The following is an 18,465-nucleotide window of genomic DNA, read 5'->3' as shown; positions in this document are numbered from 1 at the left end:
CCCTCCTCTCATTTATCTCTCCACCCTTCAGGCACTCTGCCTGTGTTCCTGATGAAGGGCTTTTGCCCGAAACGTCTATTTTCCTGCTCCTCGGATGCTGCCGGAACTGCTGTGCTTTTCCGGCACCACTCTAATCCAGAATCTGGTTTCCGGCATCTGCAGTCATTGTTTTTACCTCTTTTTCCCTCCGTTTAATCCAGTTGGAGGTTTATAGGTTTCTGTGATATCCCCTCTCAGTCTTCCAAACTCCAGTGAATATAATCCTAACTGATTCAATCTCTCTTCATACATCAATCCTGCCATCCCAGGAATCAGCCTCTACAGTTGCACTCCTTCTACAGTCAGCCTTGCCTCAGCTATGGATCAGGAAGCAGATCCCACCTTATAATGTCCCCTCGCCCACTAGATTGAATTAATGACCAAAGCAAATTCCTGCCAATTGTAGGCCATTGAGGAAGCTCCAATTTAATTTTATCCATTGGGCACAATTCTTTCGTTAACTTAACTACGGGGCTGATTACTATACCCCAATACAACTTGGAAATGTTTCTTTATATTTTCAAAATCACTTCCAACTTGTTAAATCAGGTCACTCCCAGGTATTGAATGAGATTTGTGACTGAAGTGCTTGAGCCCAAATCTTCAGAAATGAAAATAGTCAGTGCTGATTGTAGACACATGGGAATCATGTAGAGGTCCCAGTTCAGCTGAGAATTTCCTGGGAAGTTGGAACTTCCAATGAACAATTACCTGATATTTCCAAACCTACAAAAGTATTCCTCAATTTGAGTCAGAATCAAAAACTGCAATGACTTATTGGCATAAATAATTAGCCACAAAATATTAGAGGATTATACACCTGCTCTAATTCCTGGCTATATAAAAAGGTTGATTCCTCTAATACCCCACAGATACCCTGTATCCCTCAATTCAAGCAATCCCCTATAAACCGACCCCTGATTCTTCCCAACCCACAAACTTCCCATGGACCCAACTCCTAACCACCATCCTCATATTCCCCTTCAACCATCAGACCCATCATCGCCATTCTGAGCTAACACCCCCAACTGACCCTACCATTCAGTCCTGCCCACTCTCAAATCCCCAACTCCCTCCTGACCCAACCTGACCTGTCCCCATACCCATTCATCTGCTTTCCAGATACAACCCCTGACTCACCCTAGTTTCACCACCCACTTGCCAGCATAAATCCTTACCCACCTGGTACCTGTACCCTTTACCCACTTCACACCTTAACCCCTACCCCCACACAGATACCCTCAACCCTTCACCCACCTGGCATCCCTATCTCCTCATCTACCTTTTTGGAAAAGCTGTTAAAGTGGCTTAGGGACCTTTGAAATACAGAATACAACAGATGCTGCTGCACAAAAGGAACACAGCTCTCTTCAATGCTCTTTTCACGGATTCCTAAACTTATCTACACTGCTTCAGTTGGAAACACTCCTGGTGCAGAAGCTCATCCAAAACATTTCACCAAAGAGAAGACAATAACATTTAGCCTGATCCATGTCAAGGATTCTGATCCAGATCCAGAGATTCAGGACTGATTACTGGGATAAAGCCACCTTCAGCTATATTAGTAAAACCACATCAGGCTTCATCCTTACATTTAATAAGGAATATCTCTTGAAGTGAATATTTAAAACCAAATTACAAACTAAAATGGTGCCAACTTGCTGGTTGAAGGAAGATTTTATGTTCATGATGATTGATAAGGGAAGAATGGTGGATGTTGTCTGCATGGACTTTGGCAAGGCCTTTGACAAGATTTGTCCAGATTAAATTCTATCTGCCATTTCCTTTGCCACCTTTGGGGTGGCATGGTGACTCAGTGGTTAGTACTGCTGCCTCACGGCGCCAGGGACCTGGGTTTGAGTCCCACCTCGGGCCCCTATCTGTGTAGAGTTTGCACATTCTCCCTGTGACTGCATGGGTTTCCTCCGGGCGCTCCGGTTTCCTCCCACAGTCCAAAGATGTGCAGGTCAGGTGAATTGGCCCGTGCTAAATTGCCCAGAGTGTTAGGTGCATTAGTCAGAGGGAAATGGGAGTGGGTGAGTTACTCTTCGGAGGGTCGGTGTGGACCTGTTGGGCTGAAGGGCCTGTTTTCACACTGTAGGGAATCTAATCCAAACTAAACAGATTCCTCATGTCAGGTTGATATAGAAGGTGAAGTGGCACAGCTCGCTCAGTGAGCTGGTGAGGTGCATACAGAACTGGCTTGGTCAGAGAAGACAGACAGTAGTGGGGGATGGGTGGCTTTCTGACTGAAGATCTGTGACCAGTGATGTTCTGCAGGGACCAGTGCTGGGACCCCTGTTGTTTGTAATATATCTAAACGATTTGAAGGAGAAGGTAGGTGATCGGATTAGTAATTTTGTGGGTGACATAAAAACGGAGGGAGCTGCAGATGGTGAGGAGAAATGCCAGAGTATACAGCAGGATACAGATAGGCTGGACACTTGGATGGAGAAATGGATGGAATTTAATCAGGACAAATGCAATGTGATGCATTTTGGAAGGTCTAATGCAGCAGGGAAGTATGCAGTAAATGGCAGAACCCTCAGAAGTATCAACACATAGAGTAATCTCAGCCTATAGGTTCACAATTTCCTGAAAGTGGCAACGCAAGTGGCTAAGGTGGTCTAGAAAGCGTATGACATGTTTACCTTCATTAGTCAGGGCATAGAGTATAAGAATGGCGAGAGTCAGAATCTTTTTCCCCAGGGAAGAAATGTCAATTACTGGGGGGTGTAGGCTGAAGGTAAAAGGCGGAAAGTTTAAAGGAGATGTGAGAGGCAGGTTTTTTATGCAGAAGGTGGTCAGTGCCTGGAATCCACTGCCAGAGGAGGTAGGAGAAACAGATACAATAGTAATGTTTAAGAGACATCTTGATAGGTATATGAACAGCCATAGAACAGAGGGATACTGTTCGCAAAAAGGCAAAAAGAGTTTTGGTTTAGAATACAGTCATGTGTTGGTGCAGGCTTGATGAGTACTCTTCTCTGTTCTTTGTTTATATGCAAACCAATTTTATCAACGTCTTAGTGAATACAGAGGAAACTCGATTATCCAAAGGACATAGGCGGGGGGTACGTCATTCAGTTAATCGAATGCTGGATAAAACAGTTAGCCACGCATCGGGACCTTGCAATCTTGTTCCGATGACCCAAAGTTCAGTTATTCGAATGCCAGATAATCGAGGTTCCTTTGTAAATTCTTTTTAGATGTAGCACAATTTTGAGTAAAGTTTGTGTGTAGGATTTATGAGTATTATCCAAAGGACATAGGTGGATAAGTTAATCGAATGCTGGATAAAACAGTTAGCCACGCATCGGGACCTTGCAATCTTGTTCCGATGATCCAAAGTTCAGTTATTCGAATGCCAGATAATCGAGGTTCCTTTGTAAATACTTTTTAGATGTAGCACAATTTTGAGTAAAGTTTGTGTGTAGGATTTATGAGTTGCACCCTGTCCCCACACCAACTCACCCTCCACACCCTGCACCTTCCCTTGTCACCACATGATGTGTAAAACCTGAGCCCACACCTCCCCCCTCACCTCCATCCAAGGCCCAAAGGACCCTTCCACATTCAGCAGAGATTTTGCTGCACATCCACCCACCTCATCTACTGTGTCCACTGCTCTCGATGTGGTCTCCTCGACATTGGAGAGACAGGACGCCAACTCGCGGAACGTATCTGGGAGCATCTCTGGGACACACGCACCAAACAATCCTACCGCCCTGTAGTCAAACATTTCAACTCCCCCTCCCAGTCTGCCAAGGACATGCAAGTCCTGGGCCTCCTTCACTACCAAATCCAAGCCACCCGACGCCTGGAGGAGGAACGCCTCATCTTCTGCCTTGAGACCCTCCAATCACTTATCATCAACCTCAATTTCACCAATTTCCAAATCTCCCCTCCCCCCCAAGTCATCCCACATCCAACTCTCCAACTCAGCCACGCTCTCTTGAACTGTCCTACCTGTCCATCTCCCTTCCCACCTATCCACTCCACCCTCTGCTCTGACTTATCAACATCACCCCACACCTACATCTACCTATTGCCTTACCAGCTACCAACCCTCCCCCTCCCCACCCCATTTCCTGATGAAGGGCTCATGCCCAACTTGTCGACTCTCCTGCTCCTCAGATGCTGCCTGATCTGCTGTGCTTTTCCCAGCACCATACTTGTCTACCCAGACTCTCCAGTATCTGCAGTCCTCACTTTCTCCTATTTCCTGTTTGTATCTAGCCTATCAAAACTGTTCATAACTTTAAGACCTCAATCAAACCATCCTCAGCCTTCTAAACTCAAGGGAATACTAACCTCATCAATGCAACATGTCCTCACATTGCCCATTTTAGCAACAACGCCCCCCCGCCAAAAATGGGTGAATTTGCACTGCAATTCTTCCAAGGTCAGTATATTCCTCCTGAAGAGCAGCAATTTGGGTCACAGGTAGACAGGGCGATTAAGAAGGTGTTTAGCACACTTGCCTTTATTGCTCAGACCTTTGAGTATAGGAGTTGGGATGTCATGTTGAGGTTGTACAGGATAGTGGTGAGGCCTCTTCTGGAGGACTGTGTGCAGTTCTGGTCATAGCCATAGAGTCATAGAGATATACAGCACGGAAACTGACCCTTCGATCCAACCTGTCCATGCCAACCAAATATCCCAACCCAATCTAGTCCCTCCTGCCAGCACCCGACCCATATCCCTCCAAACCCTTCCTATTCATATATCCATCCAGATGCCTTTTAAATGTTGCAATTATACCAGCCTCCACCACTTCCTCTGGCAGCTCATTCCATACACGTACCACCCTCTGTGTGAAAATGTTGCCCCTTAGGTCTCTTTTATATCTTTCCCCTCTCACCCTATACCTATGCCCTCTAGTTCTGGACTCCCCCACCCCAGGAATAATACTTTGTCTATTTATCCTATCCATGCCCCTCATGGTTTTATAAACCACTATAAAGTCATCCCCCCCAGCCTCCGACACTCCAGGGAAAACAGCCCCAGCCTATTCAACCACCCCCTATAGATCAAATCCTCCAACCCTGAGAATATCCTTCTAAATCTTTTCTGAACCCTTTCAAGTTTCACAACACCTTTCCGATAGGAAGGAGACCCCAGGGAAAAGACCTTGTCTATTTACCCTATCCATGCCCCTCATGATTTTATAAATCTTGATAAGGTCACCCCTCAGCCTTGGATGCTCCAGGGAAAACAGCCCCAGCCTATTCAAACTCTCCCTGTAGGTCAAATCCTCCAAACTGTCTGTGTGGAATTTGCACATTCTCCCCGTGTCTGCGTGGGTTTCCTCCGGGTGCACCGGTTTCCTCCCAAAGTCCAAAGATGTGCAGGTTAGGTGAATAGGCCATGCTAAATTGCCCATAGTATAGGTGCATTAGTTAGGAGTACATGTAGGGTACTGGGTGGGTTGCTCTTCGGAGGGTGAGTATGGACTTGTTGGGCCGAACGGCCTGTTTTCACACTGTTAGTAATCTAAACTAAATCTAAATCTAAACCTTGGCAACATCCTTGTAAGTTTTTTCTAAATCCTTTCAAGTTTCACTTCCGATAGGAAGGAGACCAGAATTGCACACAATATTCCAAAAGTGGTCTAACCAATGTCCTGTACAGCTGCAACATGACCTCACCAACTCCTCAATACTCTGACCAATAAAGGAAAGCACACTAAATGCCTTCTTCACTATCCTATCTACCTGCGACTCCACTTTCAAGGGGCTATGAACCTCCACTCCAAGGTCTCTTTGTTCAGCAACACTCCCTAGGACCTTGCCATCAAATGTATAAGTCCTGCTAAGATTTGCTTTCCCAAAATGCAGCACCTCTCATTTATCTAAATTAAACTCCATCTGCCACTCCTCAGCCCATTGGCCCATCTGATCAAGATTCCATTGTAATCTGAGGTAACATTTTTTTGCTGTCCATTACACCTCCAATTTTGGTGTCATCTGCAAACTTACTTTACTAACTATATCTCTTATGCTCGCATCCAAATTATTTATATAAATGATGAAAAGTATTGGACCTAGCATTGATTCTTTTGGCACTCCACTGGACACAGGCCTCCAGTCTGAAAAACAACCCTCCACCACCACCCTCTGTCTTCTACCTTTGAGCCAGTTCTGCATCCAAATGACTAGTTCTCCCTATGTTCCATGATATCTAACCTTGCTAATCAGTCTCCCATGGGGAACCTTGTCAAATGCCTTACTGAAGTCCATATAGATCACGTCTAGTTCTCTGCCCTCATCAATCCTCTTTGTTACTTCTTCAAAAAACTCAATGGCCGCCTTATTATAGGAAGGATATTATTAAACTGGAGAAGGTTCAGAGAAGATTTTCTAGGATGTTGCTGGGGATGAAAGGTTTGAGTTATAAGGAGAGGTTGGATAGGCTGGGACTTCTTTCATTGGAGCGTAGGAGATTGAGGAGTGACCTTATTTAAGTTTTATAAAAATCATGAGGGGCATAGATAAAGTGAATAATGAGGGTCCATTTTCAAGGATGGAGAGGGTCAAAAGTAGGGGATACATTTTTAAGGTGAGTGGAGAGAGATTTAAAAAGGAAATTAGGGGCAACTTCTTTACATAGAGAGGAGTTTGTGTGTGGAATGAACTTTCAGAGGAAGTGGTGGCTGCAGGTACAGTTACAACATTTAAAAGACATTTGGATAAGTTCATGAAGAGGAAAAGTTTGAAGGGATATGGGCCGTGCACAGGCAGGTGGGACTGGTTTAGAACCTGGCCAGCATGGACCAGTGCTGTCTGATTTTATGACTCTATAACCAAAACTGAGTACGGTTTCACCACTTAGTGGGGAGAGGGGGATGGGGGGGAAGTGGGGTCTATCCAGATTCTAGACCACCAATGTATCATTTTGTCAGTTTGGAATTGGATTTGGCATTTTCAGCTCACTTTACAAAGCAGTCAGATCCCAAAGTAGACTTGGGAATTGAAGTGCTCTCTGTATTGATAGTTGTGGAGTAGACTGCTGATTAAAGCAACAAACACTCTACCCTTTAACATTTTTTTCACAGAAGAGTTGGTTCAGTGTGTGGATAACGAGAGAGTTACTGTTTTTGATTTCTCCCTCCCGCATATGCTTGGGCCTTGGATCAGAAACTGCACAAGCAGATGATGGTTTTGAGTCAATCCCTTTTATTAAATGGAACATTGTGAGTTGAAGGCTAATATTTTCCTGACATTACAATGCAGACTGCCAAGGCTTGAGAGATCAGAAATCTAACTTTTATAGCATTAATGTAGATACATTCAAAGGCTTCTCAACAGATGGCAAACATTGAGGAATGTGTCACTGCTGGCATAACTTCACTTCTTCACAAGACAGACTGTCATGACGATGAATCAGACCCCAAAGTACCAGGAACAGTTTTAATATTTAGTTCCAAAACATATTTTGAAAATGACTTAGAAGTGCTGGTGTTAGACTGGGGTGGGCAAGGTTAAAAATCACACAACAGCAGGTTATAGTCCAACAGGTTTATTTGGAAACACTAGCTTTCAGAGTGCTGCTCCTTCATCAAAGGCAACTACAACAGACAAAAATAAAAAGATTGCGGATGTAAGCTCAGTTCTATCTGGCAAAGTCCTGTGTGGAAGCCATGGAATGCCATAACCGTAAAGTGTCAGGAAAACTTCAAAGAGAAAGAGAAAGCTATAACAGGAATAGATACCAAGGGCTGACCATCTCCTCCATCTCAGCAGAAAGCCACCACTTGCAGACTTTTTCTGTGTTTAGGATTGTACAAAAAAAGGTTGAAAACTAACTCAACCATCAAAGTTCCATGGTCTACTTTTCAGGAGCCATCCAGATATCATCTGTATATCTTTAAACTTTTTTTTTAGTACACTCTTCTCATTCCCAATCTGTCTGTATGTGAGGTTCCTTATGTCTTCTCATGTTTGGCAACTAATAAACTCACTATTTTATTAACTGAAGAAAGCCGGGTTAAATTGGCTTCTTTTAAGGCAAAAATGTATTTGGTCTTAGAGAAAGGCAGCCAAAAGGGAAGAATCCTTTTAAGACCAACTTTGGGGCAGCATAGTAGTTCAGTGGTTAGCACTGTTGCCTCACAGCGCCATGGACCTGCGTTCAATTCCAGCCTCGGGCAACGGTCATTTGTTAGCACATTCTCCCCGTGTCTGTCTGGGTTTCCTCCCACAGTCCAAAGATGTGAAGGTTAGGTGGATTGGCCATGCTAAATTGTCTATCACGCCCAGGGGTGTTCAGGCTTGGTATGTTCTCCATAGGAATTACAGGGATAGGGAGAGTGGATGTGATGCTCTTCAGGGGGGGTCAGTGTTGACTCGATGGACTGAATGGCCTACCCCTGTACTGTAGGGATTCTATGATTATTGTGGCCAACAGAGGGGTGAGGGGTTGAATAAAGAAAGAGACAGTTAAGCCCCCCTCACCCAGCAACAATTTCAGGTACCCATATGTAATTGTAATAACATGGGAAAGCTCACGTGGGGTTTGTGTGGACCATAGATGTCAAAATGACACCCTGCATGAAGTAAGGGACATTTGTCTTAAAGCAACAGACTATCAAATGATCTAATTTGGAATGGAATGTTCTTAATGTCAACATAAGATGCTTTATAGTGCTGATGAAGATGGATTAAGATTGACTCCTCACCAGCTAAACTGTTGATTGTAGCCTAGGCCATAGTAACTCTATACTCTCAGTGTAAAAAGCAAGCCAATTAAACACTCAATTCACACTAGATGATAGAGTGGTACAGTATTTCCAGCTAAAAATAAATTGTGAAGTCATTTTGTTGCTATTAATGGAAAATCTCCGTCAGATACATTCTCCTAATTCCACTGTAAACTGTCCCCATCCCAAAACCAGGTGAAATCCTGGGAAAGATGAAGAAAACAAATGAACCTTTGCCTAAGTACAGGGGAAAAGATCTGTAAATTTCTTCCTGATCAATTTAGCTGAACCAAATCAGTTGAAGAAATCAGGTCTCAAGATGAGTCATTAAAGTATTAACTCTGTTTCTCTCTTTCCATCGGCACTGCTGAATTTCTCCAAGAAATCACCCTGTCCCTGATTAGCATGAGCCAGGAATTTGTATCCTTTGAATGGCATGTACAATAATGACAAGACATCAGCTCAGTGATTAAGATTATACCAGCCTCCATAGCATCAGCACTGATGCCAGTTGTTGGGAATTGCCAGTGAGGCTGAAGTGATTGGGAATCATGGAGAAAGCTTTTCACTGGGCATTCTAGTTCAACTGAAGGCAGTTGTGGTTGTTGTAGGTCAGTCATCTCAACCCGACCACATCACTGCAAGAGTTCCTTCAGCCTAACCTGCTTCACTTCTGGTCTTCCTCAGCGTGAGGTCAGAATTGGAAATGTCCATATTGGATAGTGCCCCAATATCATTGACAACTTCTCAGAGACTCAAGCAGCCTAAGTCACCTGCAGCAACACCTGGACAATATCCAGGCTGGACCTGATTAGGAACAAATTACAGTCATGCCGCACAAATGCCATGCTATGACCAAATCCAATAAACAAAGTTATCAAATTCCTCTTGAAATTCAATGTCAAGATTCCCCACAATCAGCATCCTGAAGTTCCCATTGATCAAAAGCTGAACTGGGTAAAAACAAGGACTGCAGATGCTGGAAACCAGATTCGAGATTAATGTGGTGCTGGAAAAGCACAGCAGCTCAGGCAGCATCCGAGGAGCAGTAAAATCGACGTTTCAGGCAAAAGCCCTTCATCAGGGATGCTGTGATTGGGGCAGCATGGTGGCTCAGTGGTTAGCACTGCGGCCTCACAGCACCAGGGACCTGGGTTCGATTCCAGCCTCAACCAACTGTCTGTGTGGAGTTTGCACCTTCTCCCCGTATTTGTGCGGGTTTCCTCCGGGTGCTCCGGTTTCCTCCCACAAAAGCTGAACTGGACTTGCCAGATCGATACTGTGGCTACAGGAGCATATTGGGAATTCCCTGGTGAGTAACCCATGGTTACTTCCTAAAGTCTACCAGTCATCAACAAGGCACAAGTCAGGAATGTGTGCTCCCCACTTATTTGGATGAGTACATTTCCTACATCACTGAAGAACTGCGACAAAATTCAGGACTCAGTCCTTTCAGCCATCACTTTAAGCATTCCATCCACCACCAGCACACACAATGGCAGATGTGAGCTGCTGTGATTGGGGCAGCATGGTGGCTCAGTGGTTAGCAATGCAGCCTCACAGACCAGGGACCTGGGTTCGATTCCAGCCTCAGCCAACTGTCTGTGTGGAGTTTGCACCTTCTCCCTGTGTCGGTGCGGGTTTCCTCCGGGTGCTCCAGTTTCCTCCCACAATCCAAAGATGTGCAGGTTAATAGGATTGACCATGCTAAATTGCCCATAGCGTTAGGTGCTTTAGTCAGGGAAAACGTAGAGGAAATAAGGGAATAGGTCTGGGTGGGTTACTCTTTGAAGGGTCAGTGTGGACTTGTTGGGCCGAAGGGCCTGTTTCCACACTGTAGGGATTCTAAATGAGTATCTCATGTAAATGCAGTTTCTAAACTCATAGTTCTACCATCTACAATGACAAGGACAGCAGATACAAAGAAACACCAGCACGTACAAGTCCCCTCCATGTCACTATCATTGTTTCTTTACTCTAACTGGGTCAATGTCCTGGAACTCCATCCCTAATAGCACTGTGGGTCTACTCACATCGCAAAGATAGTGATGGCTCACCACCATCTTCTCAAGGCAGTCAGAGATCGGTAATAAATGCCAACCTTGCCAGCACTTTCCATCAATAAACACATTTGTTTTCACTTGCAGCCGTGTCCAAAACAAGAGGACAGGACGAATGGAACCAGTAACCAATTCAGGAGCTTTACTGATTAGATTATAGAACTTGGTACCTCTTGGTGTAGTTGAGGTGAATAGCAAAGATACATTTAATATGAAACTGGACCGAGGCAAGGAGGGGAAAGGAAAGCTATGATGATAGCGTTAAATTAAGCAGAAAAAGTAAACTTAGGAATGGTCTCAGAATCACAGAATTGTTATGATGCAGAAGTAAGCTGTAGAGCCCATGGTGTTCTTTTCCCTGAGCATTTCAGCTTAGTGCCAAATTCCTGCCTTTCTCTCAGAGACCTACCCTTTGCTTAAATAATCATCCCGATGGCTCTCTTGAATATCTCAATTGAATCTGCCTCCACCACATTTCCAGGCCATACATTCGAGACCTGTGTGAACAAGATTATTTTTTTCCCTGGCTTCTTTCATAAAACCCATTGAAACGGGGCTCTCTTGCTCTCAATCCTTTTATGAGCAGGAACGGTTTCTCCCATCTGCTCTGCCCTTCATGATTTTGAAAACCTCTACCAAATCTCCCCTGAGCCTCCCCTTTCTAAGGAAAGCAGGCTCAGCTGCTCCAATCTCCCCTCATAACTGACATTGCTCAGAACCATTCTGACGAACCTCGTCTGCCCTCTCTCCACTGCATTCTCAATTATTTTCTAATGTGTCATGCCCAGAACTGAATATAACATTCCAGCTGAGGTCTAACTAAAGTATTCTGTTTTGGTTCAGCATAGGCAAACGTGAGGACTGCAGATGCTGGAGATTAGAGTCGAGAGTGTGGTGTTGGCAAAGCACAGCAGGTCAGTCAGCATCCAAGGAGCAGGAGAGTCGACTTTTAGGGCAAAAGCCCTTGATCAGGAAGGTTCAGTATAGCCTCCCTGCTGCTGTACTCCCTACAACTATTAATGAAGTCTAGAATACCATATACTTTACTGACAGCCCTCTCTATCTGTCTGACTGCCTTTAATAACTTATGAATATAGGCACCCTGATCTCCTGCGCACCTTTAGAATATTACCTTTTATTTTATAACTGTCTCCCCATGTTCTTTATATCAAAGTGTATCATGTCATCTTTCTCTCCATTGAACTTTATCTGTCACTTATCTGCCTGCTCTCCAACTTGGAAAGTCTTTTTAAAGTTCTGTGCTGTCCTGTTCACAATTCTTCTAACTTTTGTATCAGCTGCAAACTTTGAAAGTTTCCCCTGCTCTCCAAGATCCAGGTAATTTATATACATCAGAAAAAAGCAAGGGTCCCAATACTGAGCTCCAGTACAAATCTTCCTCCAGCCCAAACAAAAACTACTGACATTACTCTGTTTCCTACATTTCAGCCAATTTTGATTCTATGTTGTTGCTATTTCTTATGTTTCCTCATGATCTATCACTTTCCTCACTAGCCTGTTATGTGGCATTGAGTTGAACACTTTTGGGGAAATCCATGTGCCCCACATCAACAACGCTACCCTCAGCAATCCTCTCTGTTACCCCTTCAAACACCACCAGCAATTAAGTTAGACACAATTTTCCCTCAACAAATCTGTGCTATTCTGAATCAAGCCACATTTTTCAATGTGACTACTAATTCCATTCTGAAGAACTGCTTCTAGAAGTTTCCCCACTTCTTGAAGTTAAAGTGATTGCTTTGAAATCACTGGGCCAATCATTCCAAATGTTTTTGAACAAGTGTGTAATGTTTGCAATTCTCCAGTCCTCTGGCACAGGTTCCTGTCTGATAATGGAGTGTTACTTCCTGTTGGTAATTATGGGTGAATTGTGTCACAGTGGTCAGGCAATTATTAAACCCTCCATGACATCATCCTCGCTTCAAATTCAAGCAATGTCATCAGTTTAGCTGAGTTATGGAACACAAACAACTCAGCAATTCTGTCCTGTAACTTATCCACATTTTCTGGCTGTGGCAGGAGCTGAGAAATAGCCTGATGACCATTTTTGAAATATTCGTTCACATGGCCGGTACTTATGGCCCACCATGAATTGAAGTCAAGATGGCCGTGGAGGAACAGCGCAGTGTGTGGGCTCCATAGCCCAGAAGCCCACGGTTTGTCTACACCTTCTGCGTCTTAATGCTTTTTCTCTGCCTTTTTAAGGAGAAAGTGAGGTCTGCAGATGCTGGAGATCAAAGTTGAAACTTTATTGCTGGAACAGCACAGCAGGTCAGGCAGCATCCAGGGAACAGGAGAAGAAGGGCCTGTGCCCGAAACGTCGAATCTCCTGTTCCCTGGATGCTGCCTGACCTGCTGTGCTGTTCCAGCAATAAAGTTTCAACTCTGCCTTTTTAAAACATGTTTCCATTTATCATCTTACCTCTTCTAACAACTTTGGGGAAGGTGTCTTCTCCTGACTCAGACCAAGCAAAGAGGAAGCTTCCAGCCCAGCAATAGCCCGGTATGGTGGGCCTCGTTCCTGGGGTGGGGGAGGGGGGTGGGGGTCTCAGAGATGACCCGGCATGGCGGGCCTCATTGTGCAGGGGGGGGGGGGGGTGCAGTCTCCCCCCAGAATGAGGCCCACATCCTGTCCTGGCATCTTCTTTGGCAGTGGCTCCAAGCATTCCAATGGCGCAGTGTAGCATTCTGCTTCCGTGTATTCCAGCAGCCAGGCAGGTGGTCTCATCCCAGACCAGTGGTCTCAGCCTGGCGCAGTGGTCACCTAGTCCTATGGATGGCTTGGGGGGCTCAGATTGGCGGTCTTGGATTGGCTGTCTCGGATTGGCTGTCTCGGATTGGCTGTCTCGGATTGGCGGTCTCGGATTGGTGGTCTCGGATTGGCGGTCTCGGATTGGCGGTCTCGGATTGGCTGTCTCGGATTGGCGGTCTCGGATTGGCGGTCTCGGATTGGCGGATTATCCCGGTGTGGGGGTCTCATCTCAGCGAGGAGTGGCAGCTGGGCATCTGGGTATTCCAGCATTCATCATTTTAATCAACTTTTCCCAAACTGAAATTGATCTGAGATGAATTTTGCTTTAAGATTTACTTTTTTTTTCCTTCTTGTCTACAACTTATGTTATTAATACGTGGTATGATGACTTAGAAAGCTTTCCACATTTTTTTTGTGTAAAAATATCCATAGCAATAAATTCCTATTCTATTCAAATTGCCTGGAGAGCAGTGAAACATAAGAATATAGGAGCAGGAGTAGGCCATTCAGCCCCTCGAGCCTGCTCTGCCATTGGATACCATCTTGGCTGACTTCATCTCTACTTTCTTGCCTGCTCTCCATAACCCTTCAACATGTTACTCATTAAACAGCTGTCTAGCTCCTCCTTAAAGTTAAGGGCCAACCACATTGCTGTGGGTTTGAGGTCACTTAATGATGGCAGATGTCCTTCCCTAAAGGACATTACTCGCCCTTTTACTACAATAGTTGTACAAGCTCATAATTCCAGATTTTATTAAATTCAAATTTCACCATCTTCTGCAGTGAGATTTGAAACCACAGAAAATTAGCCTGGGATTCTGAATTACGAGGCCAACGATGTCACAATTGCACCACTGCCTATCCATGACTCACTAGGACCCAAGTCTAGAGTTAAACAGAACGAATAGTTCAATATCAGGAATTACTTCCTGAGTGGGTCATTGTGTTAATTTATGGGGCCAAAGTTTCAGTGAGGATGGATTGAATGAGACTGTGTCTCAAACATGCCAGGATTTCTTTGATTCCCTTTATCCCCATAAAGCTAAAACTAAAAACTCTCACACAGGTCAGCCCTTTCTCTGAACCTAGGCTAACCTTTTGCTTCTAATGCGAATGATTTTAACTTTGTGTCCTCTCATTCTTAATGCTTTCATGAGTGGGAACAGTTACCCTCTATCTACCTTATCCCGGACCCTCGTGAATTTGAATATCTCTATCAAATCTTTCCCAGCCTTTCATTCTTATAGAACATCAGTCTGAATTCCCCAATCTCTCCTCATAAATGAAGTTACTCCTCCCTGGAACTATCCCATTGAGACTTACTGTATCTTCTTCATTTCCATCCAAGTGTATGGTGCCCTGAACTGGATATAAAACTCCAGCTGAGGTCAAACTAGTGTCTTAACATAGAAACACAGAAAATAGGTGCAGGAGGAGGCTATTCAGCCCTTCGAGCCTGTACCACTAGTCAATATGATGATGGCTGATCATACAATCTCAGTATCCCATTCCCGGCCTCTCCCCCTTGATCCCATTAGCCGCAAGGGTCATGTCCAGCTCCCTCTTGAATCTATCTAATGACCTGACCCCAGCAGCTTCCTGTGGGGGAGAATTCCACAGGTTCACAGCTCTCTGAATGAAGAAATTCTTCCTCCTCTCAGTCGTGAATGGCTTACCCCTTATTCTTAGTCTGTGACCCTTAGTTCAAGACTTCCCCAACATCAGGGGCTTTTGGGCCGGCTTCTAAATAAAACTAAAAGAACTGCAGATTCTGTAAGTCAGAAACAGAAACAGAAGCTGCTGCAAAGGCTCAGCAGGTCTGGCAGCGTGTTTGAAGAGCACCCTGAGCAAGAGAACCCTGACTGGACCTGAAACATTAACTCTGATTTCTCTCCACAGATGCTGCCAGACCTGCTGAGCTTTTCCAGCAACGTCTATTTTTGCTTCTTCCCACGTCAGGATTTTAAATGCTTCCATAAGCCCCCCCCCCCCACCTCATGCTTCTAAATTCTAGCGAGTACCAGTCCAGTCATGCTGGCCTTTCCTCATATGTCAGTCCTGCCATCCCGGGAATCAGTCTGGTGAACTTTCGCCGACCTCCCTCAGTAGCAACAATGTCCTTCCTCAGACTAGGAGACCAAAACTGCACACAATACTCAAGGTGTGGCCTCACCACGGCCCTGTCTAACTGCAACAAGACATCCCTACTCCTATACTCAAATCCTCTCATTATGGATGCCAGCATGACATTAGCTTTCTCGCCGCTTATAACAGTTGACATAGCCTCCATGCTCTTGTACTTGCCACCCTTATGAATAAAGCCTAGGATGTTGGGTGCTCTATTAATTATTCCTTCAATCTGTCTTGCCACCTTTAATGATTGAGGCTCATACTCACAATGTCTCACTGCTCCTTTCGAATTGTACCCATGATTCGACATTGGTCTTTCCATACTTTGCCTACGGAAACATAGAACGGAATGGGAAACTTGGCTCAAAAAGTTGAATGACCTTTGCTTGTTCCTATTTTCCGAAAGCTTCGTCTGTCACTGCCTGGCGCTCACTTGGGCGTTGGTGAGCAACCTTAATTTGTCCTCCTTTCTACCCAATAAGCAGAAGGCAAGATGGCACTGTTCCATGGAAATCAGCAATTAATCACACAACTCAAAACAGGACTTGGCCTAGATACTAACAATAAGAATCACTTCCCTGGAAGCTGTTCAAAACCAGCAAAGAAAGCCCTTGAGCATGAGGTAATCTCACACATGTGTATGTGAGTCGTCAAAGGACTACTTAGGATGTCAGGCTGAATTTATGTGAAATGGATGACTGCTGTCAAAAATTCTTACTGCAACTGACAAATATGAGTTACAATAATCGCCAGGGTCCTGTACATGGCGAGTGACAGACGATTGCAATCTGTGGAGGGTTTAAAAGTGTTTTATGAAGTTTTGCTGTAGTCTTTGTTTATGAGAAACTATTGCACACCCAAGTTTCATTTCTTGCAAAGATAGACAAAACCGGATTAATGAACGCCTTCTGGTTTCTGCTGATGTTGCTTTCTCATTATCTAGCTGCTGGGAAGCTCATTTCTGGGAACCAGACTGCAGGAAAATGGCAAGGTGAAAAGTAGATCGATGAGAAATGTTCCAGGATTAGGCATTTCAGCCCTTAGATGAGAGATATTTGTAATTTTTTTTCATGGACTGTAGGTATCACTGGCTAGGGCAGCATTTATTGTCCAGAGGGCAGTTAAAGGTCAGCCACATTGTTGTGGGTCAAGTGTAGGCCAGACCAGGTAAGGATGGCAGTTTTCTTCCCTCAAGGACATGAATGAACCAGGTGAGCTTTTCCCAACAACTGACATCATTAGACTGTTAATTCAAGATTTTTCTTTTCAGAAATTCAAATTCCATCATCTTCTATGTTGGGATTTGACCCAGGTCCCTGGAACATTTCCTCAGTCTCAGGATAAACGGTCCAGTGATAATATCATTAGGTCATCCCCCCTCCTTTAGATAAAGCACAGATGTAGATTTACCTTATTTATACATTCCCTAGATTCCTTACCTTACAGAATGATGCATCACAAAATGAGATCATTCAACCTACTTTGCCTACTGCTGGTTCTTGAAAGAGCTATCCAATCAATCCCATTCTCCCAATGTTTCTCCTTAATTCCCTCAATTAAGTGATTATTAACAGGGGAATCTGTAACTACTCTTCACCCCTTGCCACATATCCAAATGCCCTCAATAGTAATGATTACTGACTGGTAACCAGGAGCAAGCTTCTTGATGTACTTACTCTCCTTGAGATGAACAGACTGAGATGAATGAACTCACTGCAGAGCTCGGTCCATCCTAGAGACTACAGACACGAACACTCAGCCAGCTCCCAGGTTTTCATAAGCAGAAACATATTGTATGAGACATCTCTTGAGGCAGGTTAGAGGCAAGGAAGTGGAGCAAAATAGGGCTATGCGGTGACGGAAGCCATTTGTTCAACATTTAGTGACCCAGTATACTGTCATGAAGATGGTCATCAATAAGGAATCCCAACTTAACATTCCAATTAATCGAAATCAGAACTGGGCATCCAGATTGACTACTGATAGCAAATGATACCTTCCTGTTGGGATGCAAAAACAACATCTCACACTATTTCTGCAGAGTTTGCACATTCTCCCTGTGTCTGCATAGGTTTCCTCTGAGTGCTCCGGTTTCCTCCCACTATACAAAGATGTGCAGGTCAGGTGAATTGGCCATGCTAAATTGCCCATAGTGTTCAGGGATGCGTTGGTTAGGTGCATTAGTCATGGAACTGTTGAGTAATAGGGTAGAGGAATGGGTCTGGGTGGGATACTCTTTGGAGGATTGGTGTGGATTTGTTGGGCCAAATGGCTTGTTTCAACACTGTCGGGATTCTAAGATTCTATGATTTAAATGACATCTTTAACCTTGAAAGATGACTCAAAGGGCTTTACTTCAGAGCACCGACGATAGCTCAGGGGCAGCAATCTCCCAGTTGAATCATGAGGCTCCAGGTTTGATTGTTCCTCCAGGGCTTGAGAGCACAAGCCAAGGCTGATGTTCCCAAAGCAGTACAGAGGGTGTGCTGCAAACTCAGCACTGCAGTCTCTCTGGTTAACCTGGGGCTTGAGCTGCCTTCTTGATGGATCCAAATGATCCCATAGCAGTGTGAAGGGAAACAAATGAGTCCTTCCTGGTTTCCTGATCAGTATTCATTCTTTAATAACAGTAATAGATTACCTACTTCTAATAACACCACTGCTTGTGTGAGCTTGCTGTGCACAAATTGACTCTTGCATTTCCTAGTGACTACCCTTCAGAAGTACTCATTGGCTGTAAAGTTCTTTGAGGCGTCCAATGG

General features: G+C 44.5%; 1 long non-coding RNA gene across 1 annotated transcript in view; it reads right to left on the bottom strand.

Moving 5' to 3' along the window:
* The window catches only part of LOC122540527, a 41,022-nt gene extending 24,919 nt beyond the window's left edge, over positions 1–16,103 (bottom strand). Inside the window, exon 1 of the long non-coding RNA XR_006309345.1 lies at positions 15,971–16,103. This is a non-coding gene — a long non-coding RNA (uncharacterized LOC122540527). The remainder of the gene's footprint in view (positions 1–15,970) is intronic.
* Between the last annotated feature and the right edge of the window lie 2,362 nt (positions 16,104–18,465).

The sequence above is a fragment of the Chiloscyllium plagiosum genome, chromosome 35, assembly GCF_004010195.1.
Source record: "Chiloscyllium plagiosum isolate BGI_BamShark_2017 chromosome 35, ASM401019v2, whole genome shotgun sequence".
Classification (NCBI taxonomy): domain Eukaryota; kingdom Metazoa; phylum Chordata; class Chondrichthyes; order Orectolobiformes; family Hemiscylliidae; genus Chiloscyllium; species Chiloscyllium plagiosum.
This window is presented reverse-complemented; position numbering and strand designations above follow the sequence as displayed.